General features: G+C 42.9%; 1 long non-coding RNA gene across 1 annotated transcript in view; it reads left to right on the top strand.

Moving 5' to 3' along the window:
- Positions 1 to 25,385, top strand: part of LOC141783616 (uncharacterized) — a 105,240-nt gene that overhangs the window by 59,668 nt on the left and 20,187 nt on the right. The window contains exon 2 of the long non-coding RNA XR_012597316.1: positions 16,567 to 16,649. This is a non-coding gene — a long non-coding RNA (uncharacterized LOC141783616). The remainder of the gene's footprint in view (positions 1 to 16,566; positions 16,650 to 25,385) is intronic.

Raw genomic sequence — 25,385 nt, 5'->3', positions numbered from 1 at the left:
GTCCAATAAGAGACGATAATAATAAAGACATACAGATTTAGCCGGGGGATTTCCCCTCCTACGACAAGAAAGATTGTTTTCATTACCCAATTAAGGAACATTTCAGTAAATTAGATTTGTAGTGTGGCTCCTGTACTCGTACATTCAGATCACATGCACCATGGTTTTACTTTACAACCGAGAGTTTCAGCCAAGAAACCAGATTGCTTTATTAGTTGCTGTTATGATGCGGGTGGTTGCAGAGGCAGAGCGGTCCGGTGGTCTGAGAGACTGACCGGAAAAAACAGAAGTATGCAACGTGTTTGAGTCTGGCAAAGTGTTTTTGAGTTTTCTATCGAATGGCGTTAAGGTGAGCGGAGCGCCCAAAATGAAAGCATATCAGTGCAAACGGACTTTGACTGACGCCGAACTAAAGACGGCAAAACAAGGTTTTAAAATGTAAAAACAAAATCTTAAAATTCCTGTGCAGCATTATCCGAGGGTGTCCAAGCGTTTTATCCATTCATGCGCTCATGGAAATCCAAACACAACTATTTTTGCCAAACTATTGCTAAACAAAGCATCGTGCTGTCACATGCCCGGGAAACCAAAACTAACACAGAGTAGTCGAGCTTGACATATCTTGGAGTCAAAAACATGAAGTCACAATCCTGTGGTTCTGACAGTTATTATATGTTTGGGTTGAAGTAAATCACAAATATTGTCTCCTGAGTAGTTTTGCTACAACCTTTGTTTTTGTATTATATTTAATCATATTTGTATAACTTCATTATTTTTATATTGTTTTATTTATTCTTTTGTAAACGTACCTTAAATACACAGTATATGCTCTGTATCTATCCTGTGCGGGTGGCGGGACAACGGCAATATACTCTAGGTAGGTGCAGGGGAAAGGGGGAATCTGGTGTGTGGGTTTGTTGTTTCATTTAAAAAAAAAAATATATTTGTATTTATTTATATTTCTTTATTATTTTATTTGTTTATTTATTTTTATCCATAGATTAAAATGTTGAATTTATTGTAATTTTTATTTTATTTTATTTTCAAATTGTATTTATTTAGATATTTTATTATTATTATTATTATTATTATTATTAGCATTTTTGTCATTTATTTATTTTTATCCATAAATTAAAATATTAAATTTATTGTAATATATATATATTTTTTATTTTCTAATTTTATTTATTTAGATCTTTTATCATTATTATTATTATTATTATTATTAGCATTTTTTTCGTCACAAAAAAATTGTGCATGCCGACAACAAATTCCTTCATGTGAGGATAATCTGAAACTGCTTTGCTTTGTTTTTCGGACATTTTATAACCTTTTTTGCCGCATTTCTTTCGGCCTCGTTGAAGTCTATTTACACTGACGTGCTTTCATTTTTGGGCGCTCCACTCTCCTTAACGCCATTTGATAGAAAACTTTCTCTGTGCCCATAGAGAGCCTAGAAAGGTGAGTACTTTATACAGCTTATGTAGTTTTTGGGTGAACTATTCCTTTAACAACAGATGAGTCAAAAATGTAATACAAATAGACTTTGTAAAGATATTTACTACAAATGTACTACATCTTTCATTAACTGTTAGTTTTAGTCAAACTTTTTAAATAAATTATAACAATATTAGTCTCAAGGTGTAGTTTATTACAAAACCAGGCTTCTTATTTTCTACACTGTTTCTGCTGTGTGAGTTTGTTATTATCCCGACATTAAAATCAGTTTCTGCACCTCGCCTTTTGAAATGCGAAACACGTCTCATTTTCAAAAGAGCGCGGCCGTAATGACACCGTGTTTGTGAGGAAAAAACAGGGTTTCTCAGGCAGCAGTGGGCTAACGGTGAGTAAATTACGAGGGAGGGAGGACGTGTTTGCTTGTTGTTTTGCTGCGTTACAGATGAGGTAATTGAGTGTAAGAGGAAATTGTGTGCGCCGAGCAGCGTGTGTTATATTAGAGAGCCATTTACAGAACAGCTGATGGTGATTTAATTAAAGAGGGAACGGGGAAGGTTATCTGAGGATGTTGTTTGGCATCCTGTCACCACACTAATTTGATTTTGTCATCTAGAAAAAGACATTTTATGTTCCTGTCTAGGTTTTTTCACTTAAGGAACATTCATAGAGGTTTCTTTGAGGCCACGATGTGTCGATTTATTGCTTTTTGAATATTTAACCGTAATTGTTTTTCTCAACAAAGTTGTTTCGGCACCTAATCTCAACCACACAATCATGATCACAATGTATCCCTCACCTTACTCAAGTGCTTTGGGTTGTTTAAACCTTGTAGCTGTGAAAACAAGGATTGGATTTTGTGGGTAAAATAAACACAGAAAGATGTACAAACATCCAATTTGGGGTTACGTTGAGAAAAATCTGCACAACACAACTCCTCCACAACACATCAGCCAGACAAATTAGTTGTGTATGAACATAATTTGTAGGCGACAGCTGTGGTGTGGTGACGTGTGTGTCTCCTTCAGTCTCTGCAAATAAACAAAGACAAAACTGAAGTAATTGTCTCTTAACTGTATCTTAAAGTTGATTTCTGGCAGGTCAGATTAGTGTCAGATATCTCTTCTCAGGTTATTCCAAAATCAATAAATAAAAACAATTAATACCTCTAATAACTTGTTGCTGAAATGATCTAGACTTGGACATTTCACAAATGACTTGTGATTTGAACCTGTAGTAGTTGATGGACTTTGTCTGGATTGACTTTGTCTTAAGACTCGACTGGGACTTGTCCTCATGGAGTTTAGACTTGACTTGAGACTAGCTATGAAAGACTCAGGACATGACTTAGACCTGTCTCAAATACCTCGAATGAATCTTAAAGTAATATATTGAAAGACTCAGAATTTGTCTTGGACTTGTCACAATCGACTTTGATGAGACTTGACTTGCTATGAAAGACTTGAATTTTGATTTGGACCCGTCTCTTAACTCAACTCATGGACTTGACTTTTGACTTTTTCTCAAATGACTTGAGACTCGAACTTTTCCCAGATTACTTGACCCTTGACTTGGACTTGTCTTAATTGACTTTGACTTGAGACCTGTCTTGATTGACCTTGACTTGTACTTATCTCCTTTGAGTTTAATTTTTGACTTGGACTCGTCTTAAAGGACTTGATCTTGATCTTGTCTTGATTGCCTTTGGCTCATGATTTGACTCAAACTACTTTACCCTTGACTTGACTTGATAACCCTTCCCTAACACTTGAACTTGTTTTAAATGACTTGTGACTTGATTTGGACTTGTCTTAATTGACTGTCGTAGCTATTTAAGTGTTATACATCCAGTGACCTGATCCAAAGTTAAAGAAGGCTGACTGAATACATCACGGCCCTCAGAGTGTGTTTGTGTGTCTCTGGTGAGGTATTGAGTCACGGTGTGAAAGTCAGTCCTTGTTTATTTTTTCTTTAAAGGTGTGAGTGTGTGTCTGCACCTGCGTGTGTGTGTGCATGTGCGTGTGTGTGTGCGTGTGTGTGTGTGTATGTGTGTGTGTGTCTGACTGGGAGGGGATCCCGGAGCGAGCGAGTCAGTCGGTGTCTATTTTCCTGTCGAAGTGACGACTCTCTCTGAGACGTCTTCGCCTTATCTCATGTTGACTCACAGTACGGCCCGACCGTAAGGTGTTTCCACCTGGGATACACACACTTATACACACACATACACACACACACACACACACACACACACACACACCCCTCAGACATGACACAATCACCTCTGCAGCTGCCTCATGGAGGGAGGGAGAGGAGAAAATGAGAAAGAGATAAAAGACGTTTGAGGACGGAGTCATCAGAGAGGAATGAATGGAAAATATACTCTGTGTGTGTGTGTGCGTGTGTGTGTGTGTGTGTGTGTGTGTGTGTCCTCGTCCCTGGTTACCTGCATGATAATTACCTGAGCAGCTCTGTGATTAGACTCACATCAGAGCAGAGCGCCACGATGGCAGCAAACGACAAGCGACCGGGACCTGTAAAAAGCACCAACTCATACAAACACATAAAGTAAAATGTACAGAATAGCACCCAGGAGGCTACACACTCTGCTCCACATCACCGAGGACAAACAGAGGCCTTTAAGAGCCTGGACACGTCAGAGGAAAACACCTTCGACAGACGTTAGGATTACAGGCAGCACCGCAAGCCAGCTAGCGACCTATACAGCCCATCAGATAGCCAACCAGGGATGCACTGATACCAATAGCGGATTGGAAATCATTCATGTTTAAGTTTTGACCAATTTGTTGCTGCATTAAGAAGGTTTACATTTGAATTATAATTCCTGTTAATTTTGAAGATTTGAAGTTTCTGGTATATGATTATTATTTTAATGATAAACAATCTAATATTCTCTCTTTTGGCTCAGTTTTTGTTCTCTACCAACTCCTGAGAGAAGTAACTATCTGTAGCTGTTAAATGTTCCACCATGTTCACCAGCTAGTAGCTAAACTGTATCTCTCCTTTGGTTGCTGGGCAGGTTGTCATGTCATTAGAGGCATAACTGCGTATTAAACAGTTTTTAATTGGGTGATGTGTTTCTTCCTTTTTGATGTGTTTAAAACATAACATAAAACGCGGTGAAAGTGCGCTGTTGTACGGAAGTAAACATGGAGACCGCTGAGGTCAGCTATCGTTTCATTTATAAACGATATATGATATAGTGTATAAGATGTGCAGTGGAAAGATGAGGATGAGGAGAAAGAGAGCCAAATGTTTAATTATGTCTTTTTGTGACCCAATGGCTGCTACTTCTGTACATGATGACATCTAAACTGTGTTCCAACGGCAATGAGGTGAAGCATCTTCTCCAGCGCCGCACTAGATGCTCCTTCATGTTTGCAGCCGCCTAAATAACCTCAGTTATCAAAAAATAAATAATTTTTGCCCCAAAAAGCCAAAGCTGGTTCCAACAAGGACAGCAAACACACACATGCAGCGTGCTTGAAGTGTGCAGCTTAATTAGAAGGCGACGTCCTCGGTGTCCTCGGTGTCTTCGGTGTCCTATTGTGCCTCCGCTCAGCGAAGTTAAACAGAACGATCCACAACAGAGACAGAGCCCACAGCATCTGTCTCCTGTGTTTATGGTAAACAAAGGTTACAATGAGCACAGCATGACCTGCATACGCACACACACACACACACACACACACACACACACACACACACACACACACACACACACACATCACATACACAGCAGCACATGTAATTAGACTACACACACACACACACACACACACAGGTCGCTCTCCCACCTACAAACAGATGTGCTCAGGATGAGTCACACTGAGAGCTAATTCTCTCCTACATTTCCCAGAACTGCTGTGTGTTGTATATTGAAGACACATATTACATTACAATGCAGGTGGTGTGTGTGTGTGTGTGTGTGTGTGTGCAGCTGCAATCACACCAGTTCAACCTCCTCCTCTTCTTCTACACATTTCATTAACATGCAGACATTGTTCACTCGCAAAATACAATTAGCTTGCAAATATCTTGATTAAATTACCTGCAACACATTTACTACCAACGTATTACACGTGATATTGTGTGTGTGTAGCAGTAACGTGGTTTAGATAGGGTGATCATATTTTTAAACCCACAAACTAAGACCCTTAAACAGGGTCTGAAATCAGCACCGGCCACCTGCCGAATGCAGGTAAATTGTTGGCAGGCCATCCACCTCTTTGGCAGACAGGGAAAACCCTGGGGATGGGAATAGAGAACCGGTTCCCGTTAAGAACGGGTTCTTACTTGTCCAATTCCTTGGAATCTCATGCCTTTGTGACTTTCGATTCCTCTGTATTGATGCTTCCCCACAGTAACGCAGGCACAATGACGCACACGCACGCTGTATCATGTTTCAGTTTGTTTGGGGCCGGAGACACGACGGAGAGAAAAAAAAGCGCTCAACAGTTGCGCTACTAAACCTGAGGGGACGCACCCTATTCTTTTCCCTGATAATGCAACACTGTGATCAACTGTGTTGAAATCAGCAGGAGGAGAGTTAGTAACGTTATCTGTTAGCAGCCGGTGGGCAGAACAGTCCTGACTGGCTAAACACCGGAGATACGAACGTTAACGGAGGTGCCATTGAGTTATTATTATGAGGTGTTCAAAGTCTGCTCAGGAAAAATGACTATTGGGCGAAGGTAAATTACAACGTTATCATGATGTGTTCAAATGTATCTCGTAAAATGTATTTTTTGGCGAGAATCTTGAATAAATCCAGTTGTTTGAAGGAGATGTTTTCAAGGTAATATAAAATAGATATGGGCTGCAAGGTGGTGCAGTGGTCAGCACTGTCGCCTCGCAGGGTCAAACCCGGCTTGGGATCCTTCTGTGTGGAGTTTGCATTTTCTCCCCGTGTTAGCATGGGTTTTCTCCGGGTTCTCTGGTTTCCTCCCACAGTCCAAAGACACGCAGGTTAATTGTTGACTCTAAATGTCCCGTAGATGTGAATGTGAGCGTGAATGGTTGTGTGTCTCTATGTGTCAGCCTGGTGATAGTCTGGAAACTTGTCACCCAATGTCAGCTTGGATCGGCTCCAGACCTCCCCCCGGACCCTGAATAGGATAAGCGGTTACAGATAATGGTTGGATGGATGGATAAAGTAGGTATGAGAGAGAGAATTATTATCTATTTAACTTCCTAACACTAGCTCTAAGCAGCTTGCCAAGCTCCGACCCTACCCTTAAATGTACCGCACGTGATTTTTAATATGAATGACACAACCCTTGAATATGTCACTTTATCCATCAGAAACCGACGGAAAGGATGCAACAGTAGATGTGTTGTGTCTTTACTGCGGTTGTTAAAGAGGCAGAAGAGAAAAACATGGTGGAGCACACAAAAGAGTAGAAACACACTTCACAGAGGAACACATCAACACACGGTAAACATTTATTCTGTCAGAGTAACTTTAGCTGTTACACGAGTGTCTGTCTTTGCTGACAGGAAAATGCAAAACAGCCACTAGATGTGATATCTTTTTAATGCTAACAAGCATCCAGAGAGCACTAGCTGGTTAGCTGCAGGCGGCTGTAGTACCCGCTGGGGGTACCGCGTGTGTGAGATAAAATAAGATGCAATGAGATACGATTAACTTTATTGATCCCTGAAGGAAGATTCCGTCACTGCAGCAGCAGACAACAGACGAGTAGATTGGACTACGGAGACCAGGGAGGTAATAAGGACTGAAATATAAAACTTAATAATCCCTGAAAATAATATCCATAATGATGGTGTCTCTGTGATGCTCATATCGTGTTTCTCCCCGATGAGTCAAATGGGATCTGTTCTATGATTGCAATCAACACATATAGGTATCACACACCACTTCAAATCATCATAAAGACCAAATAAATAACTATTTATCCCCCGCTAATGACTCACCGTTTCTCTCCAATCACCAACGAAACTCTCAAGATAGAAACAGATATTCCAACAAACACGACATGCGGGAACAATGTTAAATATTAATTGCGTTGAGGGTGCTGATGGCAATAATTAAAAAACAAAATGAGGATAGCGGGATATGAGCACCAAAAATCATGTTATTTTTCTAAATCGGACCTTTGTTGACTTAACGGCCACTGGTGTCACTGTTATTTGTAACTTTTTTTTTGTCAGCTAAAACCACAATATCACTCTATATTTCAGCTGCTTGGCAGTAATGTTAGCTGACCAGACGAAGGTCTCTCCATGAATCAATGCTGATGCTGTGTTTGCTTCTCCTGCCTCAGCGCAGGCTCAGGCAGCGGGGCTCTGCAGCGAGAAACTCGTCTCCCTCCGCCCGCAGCCGGAGAGAGCAGAGAGACACCGGCAACCGGTCGGTAACGAGACAGTAACGTGTCTCTCTGCAGAGCCCCGTTACTTCACAAGACACGGGAAACCTCTGTTGGTCTGGAGGAGCTGCAGCAGTTATTTCTGCACAAACGTCCACTGAACATTCACTAGATATTCTCAGAGCTAAACTAACTCTTCTGCAGTGTGGAGTGAGCGCGCGTTCACGTCTAGAGGTGGAGCGAGCTGAGCGAGAACGCGCGCGCTGTCTGAGAGAAGGCGAGCAGGCAGAGGAGACGAGGCTCCGACCACACGCGAGTGGTGCAACACCATGAATTGTTTTTTTGTACTAATTTCTAACCTTGAAAACGTGACCTAGACTTATATTTAAATTGAAGTTATGTGAACGCCTGGCTTTATAATAGTGTTCCACATCTGGGAGAGGTCAGCTTCAGAGGTCAATTGACCCAAATAGAAATCACATTAAATATTGATGCCGTCCATATCAGGTCATTTAGTTAACTTCTCATTAAACCTTATGTTTCTTTAATAAATCTTTATTGACAGTTTGACCCCTCTAATGCTGAGCCTTATTCCCTCTGGAACATCTGCAGCAGCTCTCTGATTGGATATAAAAACACCCCGGAGGTTATCAGTGACTCACAGCAGGGTGTTTCCATTGTGTCCATTCAACCCAGCGTTGCCGACGTATGAAGCGTGTATATCTATAGCAGAGGTCAGAGGTCAGCCAGGCCCGGTCGGCCGGTCACTCTGCCCTCTCCCGCCTCCTTTTGTCTCCTCTGGTGTTAAACTGACACATCTGTCTGCCCCCCCCCCCCCCCGCCCCACCCCCTCCCTCACGGCCAGGCCTCCTCTTTACTGGAGCAGAAGGCAGAAGAGGAGGAGGAGGAAGAAAGGAGCTCGTGCCTCCACATAAGACTCCTGACACACACTCCATCTGGCCCGTGCCTCAACAGATGCTCCTGACAGAGACCTCCTACACACACACATACACACACATACACACACACTTGACAGAGACCTCCTACAGACACACACATATACGCGGAAACACACAGGTAGACGACACACATGCACTGTAAATACAAACCTATGCACACATACACACGTCCAAAAACACACACACACACACACACACACACACACACACAGGCATTTGCAGGTGTACACGCACACACACACACACACACAGACACGCACACCCCTTGTGGCAGCAGGTTTGTCCTTTTCATACCTCATAAGTCAATCAGTTCCTCCCACTCGCCCCAGAAAAGCAATTAAAGCGATTCACAGTCGGCTCCTTCTCCTCCTCCTCCTCCTCCTCCTCCTCGCCAAAACACCATCACCTCCCCGCCCCCCGCCGTCACCTCCCTCTCCTCCCTCCCCTCCCTTCATTTTGTCGCCTCCCCCCAGATCCCAGATCGCAGGCATGATTAGAAACCAACAAAATAGCCGCTATGCAAAGCCAGCGCCTCTTAACCACGTCTGGTTATTGTGGCTGCATACTTGATGTGCAACACTCTCACCGTCACTGCTGAGATACTGACATTTAAAAAACATTAGCAATAAAGAGTTCAGTTGAAATCTCTTTTAATTAAACTACAAACTGGACAGCAATTAACATCCAGTAATTTCAATTAGAGCTGAACCATCTAATTTGAATAGTGTTTTTGTCCTCTCACTCCTTTAATGTTTCACACTGACTACGTTTACATGCACAACATATTCCTTATTCTGAAAAATACAATATTCCTACTAAGCTGTTAATGGAAATGAATATTCCCGTTTACATGCAGCTTCATACTCTGATTAACCGGCGGTGAACACAGCCTTCCTCTTTCATTCCTTCAACCACCTTCTTGAGAATCTCGGCGTTGTGATATTTGCTCATATCCAAAAACCTGTTGATATCCAAGTCTTTCATCATGTTTAAAAGGAGGTGTGTTTCTCCTTCTTTTCTTTTGGGCGTGCATCTCTGCAAACTGTCAGTGCGTGTGTGTGCTTGTATACAAGTCCAAAGAATGCTCCTAAAACCTGAATAATATCAGCATATCATACATGTCTTAATCTGAAAAGGCTCCATTCAGAATATCCAAATAATATGCTGTTTACATGACCCGTATTAAATTCACAATACTGTCATATTCGGAATACTAGTGGAATATTAGTGTTCATGTAAACATAGTCATTGTGACCTAGAGAAGAAAACAAACATGGAGAGCCAGCAAGAGAATCAATACAGAGGTTGCATGCGTACGCTGCAAGATGCATGGAACTCAATCTTTGGAGTTTATTATAAAAAAAATGTTTCCCCCCCGTAATAATTCATTGGGAGTAACATCAGGTGTACAGAAACATACCAAAAGAGCACAAATGTAAAAGATTGTCCATCCATATTTGGGTATTTTTTCCCCCATAGCAGCCTCCCACCCAACCCTCACCCAACCCTCACCCAACCCTCACCCAACCCTCACCCAACCCTCACCCAACCCTCACCCAACCCTCACCCAACCCTCACCCAACCCTCACCCAACCCTCACCCAAACCTCACCCATTGCCGATCGATGCAAAAAGGATAAAGAACAAAAAAAAAAAAGAAAAGAAAATAAGATAAATAAATTAATTTAATTAAAGGGACTGTTTGTAACTTTCTAAGCGTATAAATGTAGCGGGTCGGCACACATGCGCGCGCGCATATGCGCGCTCGCGTGTGGCCGCTGTCTCGTCTCCTCTGCCTGCTCGCCTTCACTCAGACAGCGCGCGCATTCTCGCGTACTCGCTCCACCTCTAGACGTGAACGCACGCTCTCTCCACACTGCAGAAGAGTTAGTTTAGCTCTGAGAATATCTAGTGAATGTACAGTGGACGTTTGTGCAGAAATAAATGCTGCAGCTTCCCCAGACCAACAGAGGTTTTCCGTGTCTTGTGAAGTGACGGGGCTCCGCAGAGAGACACGTTATCGTCTCGTTACCGACAGGGTGCCGGTGTCTTCCTGCTCTCTCCGGCTGCGGGCGGAGGGAGACGAGTTTCTCGCTGGGGAGCCCCGCTGCTTCAGCCTGCGCTGAGGCAGTAGAAGCAAATACAGTATCAGCATTGATTCATGGAGAGACCTTGGTCTGGTCAGCTAACATTGCTGCCAAGCAGCTGAAATATAGAGTGATATTGTGCTTTTAGCTGACGTGTGTCGCCTCACTGTGTTGAGCGATGCTCGTTCATGTCCATTTAGAGCGAGCACAAGCACGAGCCCAACGCTGACTTTCGTTGATTTCACGGCCACAGGTGTCGCTGTTAAGAAGCATTTCTGAAAGTTACAAATAGTCCCTTTAAGATAAATAGTAATACATAAATTACACAAACTACAGATAAGATAGGCTTATAAACTTTACCAAAAAATATGAGAATTTCTAACTTCATTTAGATTTTTAGATAGCAGTTTAAAGCACATCAGGTCTCTTAAAAATGCATTTTTGGAAAGACTGAATTTGCCTCTCGAGGTCACGCTGCACCTCACCAAACCAAAATGATTGAAACCCAGCGAGATGCACCAACAACAAAGAATTGCATTCGAAAAACAAGCAATAATAAAACTCCACGTTTCCTGGCTTGTTGCCGGGATAATAAAAATGGTGATTGCTCTACTTGCTCCTGCCTTTTCTGAAATGAAAGGACGTGGGTACATTGTGTTCTCTGGGGAAGAAGAGAGAGCGCTGAGACATTTATCATCTCATCCAGCAGACATTTATCATCTCGTCAGAGACGTTACCGACATAGCAGCCGCGGCGAGGTCTATTTTTTGCCTGATGTAGTGAAGCGGTTCAGCTCGTGAAACGGAGGATGGTGACAGTGATTTAACGTGGAGTGCAAACAGGGCCTCCAAAGAAGTCCAAAATGTGAATATTGAGCACCCACCAACAGATTTCAGAATAATCTAAAAGTCCTGTGTGGTTGTCGCCTTAAGAGTTCAAATCCCGAGGTAGTTTTGTATTAATGTTGCGAGGCTCCACGTCCCACTGGGGCTACCCATGCTGAAAATACATGCACTGATAGTGTTGTGCAGCAGTAACAGTAGGGAAGAGTCGATGTCTGTGTGGGAGAGAAATGTAGGAACAAAGAAAAGCCTGATTTATAGCAAGAGAATATCACAACCGTGGGTTTCTTCCTCCTCCTGGCTCAATTAGCATGCTGCAGCAGGGTCAGAGCGAGGCTGCTACACGCTGAGCATCTAAATGGAGGAAATGGAGGCTTTAGAAGTTTTAATGGAGTGAGTGTGTTTGTGTGTGAGAGGGGAGCTTAGTGAAGGGAGGGAGTGGGGGGGGGAGATGAGCGATAATGCTGAGTCATATTGTACCGAGTCGTTCTGACCCAGTTCTCACTCACATCCTATTTGCCATCACAATTTATTCATTCGACACGGCGCTGCTGCTTTCTCAGAGATGCAGCTCTTAATAATGGATGTCGACCTGAAGTGGAATCGGGAAAGCGGAGCCCAAAACGTCCAAGAGACGGATGAAAACATCCATTTCTGTATTGTTCTACACTCAACGCGCACTTTTAATAAAATCACAGAACACTGCACCAATCTGGGGGAATGTTTTATTCTCTAACATTAAAACGGCAAAGGTCACAGTCTGATTGTATGTTTTTGGGTCGTACATCCTTCCGTCCGTCGGTACGTCCCATTCTCATGATTTCAATATCTCAGGTACACATTGAGCTTCACACTGGCTCTTCAGAAACCTCTGGGGGATGTCCCAGAGACTACATCCATACTTTATACAGTCTATATGTAGAAACCATACGTACGTCTGTACGGACCCATTTTTGTGAACGCAACATCTTGAACACCTGGAGGGAATTTCTTCAAATTTGGCACAAGCATCCACTTGGACTCGAAGATGAACTGCTCAGATTTTGGTGGTTAAAGGTCACTGTGGCTACGCTGTTCAGACAAGACTCCAACACAAAAAACACGGAAGAACCAAAACCACAAAGTTCTATCCAGTGAAGCCCGTCTGTTAAACAGTGTTGGCCGCGGTCGGAGGACGCGGGGGAGACCGTAGCTTTGGTCTCCAGGACCGGAGTCTCTGCTCGTTCTCGCTCGCTCTCTCACTTCACTCTCACGTGCATGCTGCTCACTCCACACTGCAGAAGAGTTAGTTTAGCTCTGAGAATATCTAGTGAATGTTCAGTGGACGTTTGTGCAGAAATAACTGCTGCAGCTCCTCCAGACCAACAGAGGTTTCCCGTGTCTTGTGAAGTGACGGGGCTCCGCAGAGAGAAACGTTATCGTCTCCGACCCAAAACTCCGGTGTCTCCCCTGTTCCCTCCGGCCGCGGTCGGGAGGCTGAGGCAGGAAAAGCCAACACTAGGATCAGCATTGATTCATGGAGAGACCTTGGTCTGGTCAGCTAACATTACTGCCAAACAGCTGAGATATAGAGTGATATTGTGCTTTTAGCTGACGTGTCTCCTCACTGTGTTGAGCGATGCTCGTTCATGTCTATGTAGAGCGAGCACAAGCGCCAGCAACAGGACGCTGACTTTCGTTGACTTAACGGCCACAGGTGTCGCTGTTAACAAGCAATTTCTGATTCTTACAAACAGTCCCTTTAATATGCTAATTATGACAATTTCACTCCCATGTCTAATAAGATAAAATGATGTAGTGATGGCATTTTGGACGGAAATGGATACAAACTGCAGCTTGACTGTTTGGTGGAGACATAAAACGCGAACTAAAGTAACTAAAGCTGTCAAACAGTGGAGTAAAAGTACAATATTCCCTGTGAAATGTAGTGGAGTAGAAATATTAAACAGCAGAAAATAGAAATCATCTTTTTCTAACATTTTCTTTGACTCATTCTCTTATCTGATCTTCACTAACATGCACATGTTCCCTGTTTGGTGACTGTGACCGTGGATCACTGTTGATGATCTAGGAATCAGATCTTATTCAGCTAAATAGCTCCGGTGTAAAATGAATGGGGAAGAATTGGGACATTTGCCTCCCACGCCTCCCTTATCTGAACATCACCATGAAGAAAATCAAGCTGACGCATGAAGACGGTGCTGAGGAAACAAGACAGGCGCATCACGTCGCTGCTTTATCCTCGCCGGGTTCACACGCAGGTCTGGAAAGTCTGGAGAAGAAACCAGAAAAAACAGGTTGATAACTTGAAGGATTTGAAAACTTTTGGCATCTCACAATAGATTCAATATCAGCGTCTCACCATCTGCATACGTGATTCTGCAGACAAAGCAGGCTCTTAAACTCCAGTTAACTGATGAAAAATGTGTGAAAAATTAAAAAGAAATGAATTTTTAAATGGAAACTCTGAAGGGACTGTGATCTTTGTGGATCTCGCAGGCTCCACAGAGAGCAGTATGTTTATCTGGAGGTGGTGTTGCTCTAAGGTTCACTGCAGAGTAGGCTGGATATCCAGTTTGTTGTTAATTTACAGCAGTAAAATCAGATTTTGACACTATAAAAGTTTCTTTTCTTAATTTCTTTTGTGGCGAGATAGATAATGCCTAAGTTGTATAACCGTCTGAGACCAGAGGCTGTAGCGGTCCCAGTCTTAAAGCTAGAGCAAAGATACTGGTATCATATGAAACTAGAAAACCTAATGGATCCAATGGTACCAACCATGTCATATTATCTTGTTGGGAAGAATAGTGTAGGGGTGGAGAAGGTCGGTTAGGTACTGAGGGGCATGGAGGGATTTGTATGTGAGAAGGAGGAGTTTATAGTTGATGCGGGACTTGATTGGAAGCCAGTGAAGGTGGATGAGAGTCGGGGTGATGTGCTGCCACGGCCTAGTTGCGTTAACACATTAATGCAACTTGTAATTTTTAGGTTGTAACGGGCTCAGTTCAAACTTGCACTAAATTTTGGTGAGGAAAAACTGTCATGTCCATTTTCAAAGGGGTCCCTTGACTTCTGAACCTCCAGATGTGTGAATGTAAATGGGTTCTATGGGTACCCACGAGTCTCCCCTTTACAGACATGCCCACTTTATGATAATCACATGCAGTTTGGGGCAAGTCATAGTCAAGTCAGCACACTGACACACTGACAGCTGTTGTTGCCTGTTGGGCTGCAGTTTGCCATGTTATGATTGGAGCATATTGTTTTATGCTAAATGCAGTACCTGTGAGGGTTTCTGGACAATATCTGTCATTGTTTTGTGTTGTTAATTGATTTACAATAATAAATAGATACATACATTTACATAAAGCAGCATATTTGCCCACTCCCATGTTGATAAGAGGATTAAATACTTGACAAATCTCCCTTTAAGATACATTTTTAACAGATAAAAAATGTGCGATTAATCACGATTGAATATTTTAATCGATTGACAGCCCTAATATTTTGTAATTAAACTCCAATCAGTTGCTCTGCTCAAACATAAAAATGAAAGGATAATCTGTGGCGGACTTGTGATCGTAAAGAATCTCCTGTAAGTTCTAAAGTGACGGCTGTGATCGCTGCACTCGGCTCCCTTTGGTCTCTTCACCTTCAGAAAGGCCCCGAAGCAACACTTTGAATCCCTCACCTGCCTACTTTGGATATCAGCCTCAGCCAAATGCTTAAAATGTAAATGTGGCTCCCAAAGTGTTTCTCTACTCCCACCACTGTATTTTTTATTCATCACCTTCCAGCTGTCTCCTCCAGGCTGCTGGGACGCCTCGGAGGATTTGGCCAAGTACCTCATAGTTTTAGGCCCTATGGGAACAAGAGATTTGTTTATTACGGGAGCTTAGATCAATAACATATTGCGCCATATTTACTTATGTGGAAGTCATGCTGACTACCCACACAGCTACACATTAGACAAACTGTGAGGAGGCAGTTCAAAGAAGCTCTGAATGGATTCAGCGGGGTCAGGAATTAGTCATTTATTATATTTAGAGAGCACTTTTATAACTTTTAAATGTCTTAAGGTACCAAGAATCTTTCGATGTGGAAGTATCCAGAGAGGCAGTTCTGTCTTTTACCAGATTTAATGGCCTCAAATACACTTGTTTTTTGTCATAGTCTGTCTCACTGTCCCTCCTCTCCAGCCACATTTCTGGTTCCCTAAACCAAACCTTTGCCCCATTCTACTTCCATCAACCAGATGCAGTCGGTTTACGTTTACCTTGTTTCCTCATCACCTGACTGCCCCGCCCAGCTACTCACCTGTTCCCACTTCTCTCATCAGTCCTGCAGTTATCTAACCAGCCAATATTTGTTCAACCCTTGTCAGTTTGTCACTCACAGACTGTATATAAGAAGTGGACGTAGTCCCCGTGATGTCACTCATGTTGGCTTTTGGCCGTCAACATCTTGGTTTTTTGCAACCAGAAGTGACACCAGAGGGTGGAGATGAGCACAGCCGAATGCTGAATAAGACATTTTTAGTCGACCAAAAAGGTTATAATTAACCTTCATGAACTGAAAACAGACTGTGAAAGGGTTAAAGTTATAAGATGAAAACACGGACAACTCCCAGACCGGACAACGCCGTGATAGCGACCTGTCAATCACAAGGTAGCCACGCCCTAAAACATCCCCTGCTTTATGGTCTATCTGACTCTAAATGGGACCATAATTTACTAAATGAACATCATGCTGTATTGAAGAGGACTTGAAACTAGAGATTGAGACCATAAACTCATGTTTTTAAAGAGAATATGACAAAAAAATCTAAATTTCTAGATGCCATCCTAATTTACATTCATGTTCTTTTCATTCCACAGGATATCAGCCTGAAAATGACGCAATCCATCCGATGTGGTGCGCTGAGAAAGAAACGTCTTTCAAGACTCCAACAGAAAGACGGGTCAGTCAGTTTTATATATATTCATTAGTAAAACGTGAAAACCAAATAAAATCGACAGAAAGCTAAAAATCCTTGCTGTTCTATTGGTTGTGAGCATCGTTGTCCACTACCTTTTACGATGCATTGTGGGATACTTTAAGTCCACTATATAGGGTATAATAAAACATTCGGAGTAGTGAGTGATTTTGGTTTTTGGCAAATAAATGAACACTGCTGCATTGATAGGCGTGTTTCCTTATCCAGATAAGATATCCAGAGAGATTTGAGACCTGTACAGATGTAGTTGTACAGATGTAGTTGTACAGATGTAGTTGTACAGATGTAGTTGTACAGATGTAGTTGCCTCGTCTTTGCTCAGGTTTCTATGGATTCTCTTTTCTTAAGCTCTGTGTTTTTATGTTGTGAAGCTCATAACTTCACAAACCTTTTGCAATCAATGTCTGAGTCGTATCAAAGCAGATGTGAACTCTTCTGTAACTTATCTTCTTCTTTCTTCTCCGCTGGGAGACTGGAGTGGATTTAACCTCTGAAATCAATCAGTGGGATTCCCCCCCGGTCAGCGTGTTTCATGAGAAGAGCAGGTGTTCTTCTTTGTGTGTTTCCTCTTCTTCCTCAGCTTTAACGCCTCATCAAACGGGACCCTTTCTGTCTTAATGTTTCTGGGGGGGGGCGGGGTTTAAAGCAGATCACAGGATAAACCTGCTCCACAAATACAGTTTGAATGATTGATTATCAAAAGTCATGGCAGCCAGTCAGTATTCAGCTCTGGATCTGACCTGTCAGCACACGCTCATATGATCCGCCTACATGGCAACTGAACATTCAGACCTATTTCGGCATGTTAGGTGGATTTGGGATTCTCCTGTGTGTGTCTACGTATGTGTGGAAACATCAGACCGGCAATACGTCATCCAGAGTAGGCTCTCATCACCACGCCAACAAAACAATCCCATGTCCCTCATAGACGGTAACAGAGGAAACAGAAGAAGTTGAAACATGTCTCCAAACTTTAAACAAACCAATTAAAATTAATAACGCTATGCTGAAGAGTTGCTGTGTAGCTGGTTGCACCAACAACTAGAATGGCACTCGGAGAGCGCAGACCTCCGCCAAGCTGCCCGAGTACGATTGCCCCCCCTCTCTCCGTTCAGCTTTTGCCATCATCCACGTGTATTTTTGAGCTGAGCGTAGCGGAGCATCGTAAAACACTTCATTCAAACTGAACAGAAACAAAATAAAACTCACCTAAACCGTCGTCGTTACTCTTTCCAACAATCACCAAGTGTGCTTTAGTCCAACTCAACTGTAATTTCACCGAGTTTAATGTGAAAAAACGCTGAATCTACAGTCGTCGTTCCTCCCTCCATCCCCCGCTCTCTCTCTTTGTCTCTCTCTCTGAATGAAGGAGGCGGGGCCATGCGTCATCAACGCGTCATCAGCTACACTGTGCATGTGTTATACCCGGAGGTCTTAATGTTCTGGCTGATCGAAATCCTTAAAAAAATTCCCCGAAGCCGGATAATGATCCGGATCGCCACCAAAATGTAATGAATTGTTCATTGTGCCACACCTCACCCCTCCAAAAAATATTATTCAAATCCATCACAGACTTTTGGAGTAATCCTGCTAACAGACAAACCCGGCCTTGGCGGAGGTAATAAATCCAAAAACGCTGATCTCTCATATGTTCCCCTGCCGTGTCCTAAAAAAGATCTAATAGAGGGTCTTTATGGCTCCAAGCTCTAGACCAGACCAGCATCGCGTTGTGTAGCGGGTTAACCGAGGCTTTCACACTGAGATCTGAGGCTCATACGATACGTGAATATTCACCGTCAGTGTGCTAAATGGCTAAATGACGCTGGTGACAGGGATAGCTAACATTAGCCTGCAGTAATACAGTCATACATTAACGTTATAGCAGCATCAGACTGTCGTCTCCAACTAAATCTCAGCTTATAGATCAAACAGTTGTCTATTAACACGTTTACAGACGACACTTAGTCTAATGGGATTCAATCAGATGTGTAGAGATGTCTGGATCAGCAATATCCTCCACTGTGTTGGACTGAAGGGACATGGTGGCGATCAACCTTCATTTATTTAGGTATCGCCACCGCTCAGGTTCAGGCAAGATCACAAAATAATTATTAGACGTGTATAAAACAAACGTTTGTATAACAAGAGATGAATGCATATGAACTTGTCAAAATTATAATCCAAACATTCGTCAAATTGCATTGAAGTCTATGAGATCGTCAGTTTTCTATCCCTAAAAGGGGAGTACCGTATGGGCCGGTCTGATGTGTGTGTGTGTGTGTTCGTGTTGTGTGTGGGTGACTGTGTGGGAACAGGGAGTGCGTGCACTGTTGTGTTTCTCACAATGGGTCATCAATTTCAGGAGACGCCCCTTCAGGCCTCGCTCATGATGGCACACTTGGTACACACACACACACACACACACACACACACACACACGCACACACACACACACACACACACACCAGATGACCTCAGAAAGAGAGAGTTCAGGCTGCAGATGTCTGTTTGTCGGAGGTGGTGAATATGTGTGTTTGCGTGTGTGTGTGTGTGTGTGTGTGTGTGTTACCCGCTGACCCCAGCACACACACACACACACACACACACACACTTTCACCTCCCGTAACCCCAACTAACCTCGCTGACACACACTCGCACACAAAAGCCGCCGCCCGCCCTGTGAAGCTGCGAGGGCTTTGTGTTCTTTCTGCTTCCTGTTTGGGTCAGTGGATCCCAACAGGATTCTAGCTGAAGGTTCAACTGCAGACCAGTTTGAGTCCTTTATTTTTAGACCTCATTCGCCAGTTGTTTAATTGAGCATGTATGCTCTGTTTCTAATATATTATATACATGTGTATATATATATACATATATATATATATATATATGTATATATATATATGTATGTATATATATCGCCTTATTACAGTTCACAGAGCTGCTAGCACGACTACACACACTTGATAAGAAGGGAAACATAAATATATGTCTATTAAATATGATGGATTATTGCTTTAAACATGAAACAAACTACGTCCAGTAAATATATTTTCTCAGGTGAACATGTGCGACATTTCAGATCTGCAGAGGATCTCTTTCTTCATCTGCATGAATACGTAACATACAGTATAATGTATATATGCAATTCTTTCTCATTATTCTCTCACTCAATCTCTCTCTCTCTCTCTCACACACACACACACGCACACACACACACACGCACACGCACACACACGTGTGAAGAGGTACTCATCTCACACAGAAGAGTACTCATAAATACTACATCAGAAATACCCACGTACACGTGTTGCCTATAAATATGCAGAGCGTCGCTGCGGGGAATACGCAGGGTCACAGTGCAAGTGATGGTGTAGGATGGATATGAGTGTGTGTGTGTGTGTGTGTGTGTGTGTGTGTGTGGATATTCATTGGTGAACTATTATCTTGTTGGAGCTCCACGAGGCAAACTATCTCTACCACTATAAACACATCATACACGCTGTAGTTCTGAATCATTAATGTTTTATTTTCTTTATAATGTCGATCAGTCTACTACTTCCTGTAAGTGAAAGTAAAAGAATATACTTGTTTACACATATAATGTATATTTTAGGCCATTAAGATGTTTTTAATTTGACATACATTAGATTATACAGTAATATTAATAGTTGAATAATAATTCCTCTTATGCCAGGATCATATTTTTTGACGGTTACGATGGTCACTATGTCAGATTAGACGGTTGAGAGTCATAAATTCTTGTTGTGACTTGGCTGCGACACACGACGGACTACACGTCGATCCCCTGTTCCGACAATACACACTCTCCCGGCACCGCTGTCTTAATATACGGGCTTACCGGGGCTCAAGCCCCCCCCCCGGGCCCGACCATGTAAAGGGGCTCACGAGGCTCCGGGGGGAAACAATAGAAATATAATTCACAGGGAGAAGCGAAAGCAGACGCACAACATCTGTACTCAGCCGGTCAAATTCACGGCCGTGACGGAACACGTCATGGAAAGCAAAAAAAATCAAAAATAAAACATGCTAGACTTTCTGTCGGGACGTCGTGAGGCCTCCCAGACGCGGCGTCGGTTGTCGTGTACTATGACACGCTACACGAGATGAAACGATCGACTGTCGCACATGTCGCTCATTTATCGTTCCCGATCTGAGTCGATAATAGTTAATCGATAATAATAAGGCTATAATCGGGCTGATATGGTGTAGTCTGAACCGGGCATCACAAGTTCACCATCTTTGAGGTGGAATAATACCAACCATACTACATTGTTTGTTGTACTTTTCCATTAATACATCACAAATGAGCTGTAAACTGGCATTTTAGCTTGATGAATAACTGGAAGAACCATTACAGATAATAATAAAAAAAAAGATCTAATTATAAGTACCATAACGACAGCATTTCTGGGCCGAGGTCTTTTCGGATGTACTCGGTTCCCAGGACCTACGACAGGTCTGGTCCAAGTAATGTTCAGTCTGATGGGGTCGGTTAGGGGTCCCCGTTGTAGTCTAACAGCCATAATCAATTGGTGTGTCATCATCATAGCAGAATTTTTTTTTTTTTTTTTTTTTAAGGCAGACTGAGAGAATGAATTGTGAAGTGCAGGGAAAATGAATTAATAATTAATCGGGGGTGCATCGTGATAGTGTTGTCTTCATTATGGGCTCTGTTTTGGTGTACCAAATTTTGCATTGGGTCTAATTACACTCTGGTCTTGTACTGTAAATGCAGTACCTGTGAGGGTTTCTAGACAATATCTGTCATTGTTTTACGTTGTTAATTGATTTCCAGTAATAAATATATACATACATTTGCATAAAGCAGCATATTTGTCCACTCCCATGTTGATAAGAGGATTAAATACTGGACAAATCTCCCTTTAAGGTACATTTTACAGATTGGGATTAATCCCGATTAAATATTTTAATTGATTGCCAGCTCTAGTATATAGTTATGAAAACTCAGACTGAAACTCTAAATGCAAAAACAACGCCCCAAACTTCATTAAAAGCCAACAGCTCTGGTATGTGCCTTCTGCATTAGTCAAACATGGCATCCCAGCATTCATTAGTGTGGTGGCACGCTGCTGCCTTGCATATTTCTACACGCTGTGGACGAGCGGTCTCAACTGTTGTGGCTGATTATGCGGCTGTGTTCTGAACCGGCGGCAGGTTTGCCTTTGTTAGCCGTCAGTCCTCTGGGGGTTAATGACCTAGAATCCGTCATCTCCTTATCCTGCTGAGATGAAAAGAGACATTGTTTACATACATCTGCCTTCAAAGGGGAACGCACCCAAATTAGAAGCAGCAAGTCAAACAGTATGCAGATGAGGCAGCTGAACGGGGTGAATAGAAGACGCCTCCCCGACTGGAGGCACGCACGCCTTCGCCCTCCTCGCCGGTTGTGTCCTGTGGGTGAGGATATGGAGGCGGGAGGGAGGGAGGGAGCAGAGGCAGGTGCTGCAGAGCTCCTCCATTGTGGTTCCTCTCAAAAAGGACAGCTGTTGTGTCTCGCACCCCCCTCCAGTGTTTGCTGTCATGTGTGTGTCTGGATGTTTATCACAGTGTGTGTTTTATAAAGTTCCTGTTTGGTTTCAACGGGCTGTTTGCTGCTGTTCTGGAATCATTTTCTCACGTTTTTTGTCTTACTTCGTCTGTCTCACTCCATACTTTCACTCATTTAACAACTCACTCATTCTTTTTCTTAACCGTTCTTCAGCTGTTTTTACAATGTAAATACAGTATGGCTGTCAACGTTAACGCAATAGTCATGCATTAACGCAACTTGTGATTTTTAGGTTGTAGCGTGCTCGGTTTTAAAGATGCAAAATGAAGATACTGGTATCATATGAAACTAGAAAACCTAAGGAATCCATTGGTACCAACCATGTCATAGCTAGCATGTCGTGAAGGACGTTAAACGACGCTCCAAACTTATGCTTCATTTTGGCAAAGACTCATTCAGTCTAGGCTTGTCACGGTGGTCGGGCACACACAGATTACATTACGTACCCACCGCCCCCACGGCAGTAAAGCCCATTTACTTCATTTTGGTGTATCAGCATATGTTATTAATCGATAGTTGGACGACGGACGCTACAATCTGAAAGTGAATACATCAGGAGTCAGCTCAGAGCGGCAGGTGTCAGATTTCACACACACGGGATGAGAGAGAGATGATGGAGGATTTGGTGTCGAAGCGAAAAGCAAAAGCACCTATTAGGCAATATTTCTGATTTAAACCCAACGATGTAAGGGAACCATAACGTTAATGAGATTATCGCCGCAAGGAGGACGGAGCGGTCGCAGCCGGTGTGCGTGGTGCAGCGGCGCCAGGTAGACCCCTGCGGCCCCGCAGTGAAAGCTGGACCTGAGAGGTCAGACACACCGCCAGCCACCCGACATTAAAGACTGAAGTAAGCGCTCTACACATATTGAGCGTCATCTTTTCCTGTAAAATGTCCGGTGTTATCGGTAACCCCAGTGTTGAGACAAATTTATGGTGGGAAAATCTCCTCACCGTGACGTCCCTAATGAGAGAGAAACATTCAGTAACTGTGTGGTAAATCCAAAACTAGAAGCTAAAAGAGGCTAAAAAGCTTCGTAGAGCTGTATGATCCTTCTCTGTAGGTTTGTCACAATAAACAAAGCCTTTCTCATTACACATTCATTTGATATATTGCTTTTATAAAAACATATTGATTAGTGTTGCTTTGCTCAATCTGCTTGAAAACCCCCCAAAAACCTCATTATTCCTTCCTCTGTCTACTTTATCCCTTCTCTCCTTCTCTCTCCTTCTCTCTCTCCCATCTCCTCTTTAAAAAGCTTTATGGGTAACAAGCGTGTCCGGGGTTAAGATGAGCCCCCGGTGGGCCGACAGTCTGTCCCTTTGTCTCCTCCCAGAGCCCAGATGCCTCCGTTCGCCCCTCCGGTTTGTCGGAATGACCACATCGGCATCAGTGGAATGGCACCAGGAATTCTTTTGTGTTCGCCCTGTTTAGCCTCCCCCCCCCATGCTGGCAGCCACCGTCCTCACCCCTCCACCCTCCACCCTCACCCCTCCACCCTCCACCTTCCACTCCGCTAACTTAATCAGCTCAGGGTAGAAAAAAATGCACAGCCTGGGTAAGAACGTCATTGTTTGTCCCGACTGGGAAGAGGCAGCTGACGGGGTAATGGTTACATGTCTGTGGGAATGTGTGCATGCTATGTTGCTTTTTTTTTTTTGAGTGAAAGAAAAAAAAATTGTAATATAACGAGAATAAAGTCGTAACTTATTGAAAAAAAGTCATATTAGGAGAATAAAATCTTAACTTTATGAGAAGAAAGTCAGAATATTACGAGAATAAAGTCATAACTTTACGAGAAAAAAAAGAAAATAACACGAAAAATTACTACTTTATAATATTATGACTTTATTATCGTAATATTACGCCTTTTTTTCTCGTACACCTATGACTTTATCCTTTATTCTTGAAATCTCTGATTTATTTTTTTTCCTCAATGTGGCCCTAATCCTCCGTCGTACCGTCGTACCATAGACCTACAACAATGATAAATCAAAATGAAAATGTAAACAAAGAACACTTTCCATTTTTATAAATCCACAGGGAGCCACTGCAGAGGAGCTAAAGAGACGCAGGTTGCTGACCCCTGGGTTAGCAGGTTCTCCCGTGTTTTAAACACTTGCATATACGCACTAATTTTGGTGGAAAAGGGTAAAATAAGGAGTTTGAGCATCAGTCCACGCTGTGGTTTTCCTATCGCTTCATTTTGTTCGGATTTAGTTTTCCAGAATAAGCTCCTCTGACCTCTGATTAAGTTGATTTTACACTGTATGCCATTACAACATACTGTATGTTCATTCAACAAAGGGGATTTAAAGCCTTAGTCTTACCAAGGGGGAATCTATTACATTAATTTGATTAGGACAGTAATAGATGTCAATTGCCATTACCGTCATGGTTCATTCCATTATTTTGACTTTATTACATTAACAGCTGTAACGAAGCTTTACAGTCACTCTGCATGAGAGCGTGAGCTAAAAGGCTCTAACGTGAAAAATACAATTATTACAGCATATTGTAATCACATTTCATCCCTCCATGACAACATGAATTACCCTGGCAGTGTTTACACTTTAGATGAAAGCTGTCATTTTCAGGACTTCTGTACTGGCTTCATCTGTCAAAACAGCGTCCGCCTCGCAGCCACACGACCACGCCAGCCTTCATCCGCCGCCGTCCTTCCTGATCAGCTCTGACAGCCCGATGGTTGACGTGTAAGCGAGCTTATAGCCCAACAATAGCTTTAAAAACGGCCTCCCATGCAGCCAGACAACGCGACAAACTAAGAAGTGTGTGTGTGTAACGGAGCGGATGGTCTTTTTTTTTTTTTTTGATGAATTGATTTTCGCCGGACGTCAGCCTTCGCCGTGTGAAGTGATGAATGGGTGATTAATGTGGCCGCGATACGGAGCAAATCAATTTGTGGTGACCCCGCCTTGTAGCGGTGACCCAGAAGGCAAGGCGCGTGGGAGTATGCGTCAGGAGGGCGAGGGGGGAGGAAGGGAGGTCAGGGACCCACCGGGAGCTGCACCTGCATTATAGCTCCATTTACATCTTTAACATTTATTGTTTTTATTGATTGAACAGGAGGAGGAGGAGGAGAAGGAGG

Source organism: Sebastes fasciatus, chromosome 15, assembly GCF_043250625.1.
Source record: "Sebastes fasciatus isolate fSebFas1 chromosome 15, fSebFas1.pri, whole genome shotgun sequence".
In the NCBI taxonomy this organism is placed as follows: Eukaryota; Metazoa; Chordata; class Actinopteri; order Perciformes; family Sebastidae; genus Sebastes; species Sebastes fasciatus.
Note: the sequence above shows the minus strand (reverse complement) of the source record. Positions and strands in the feature narration are given on the sequence as shown.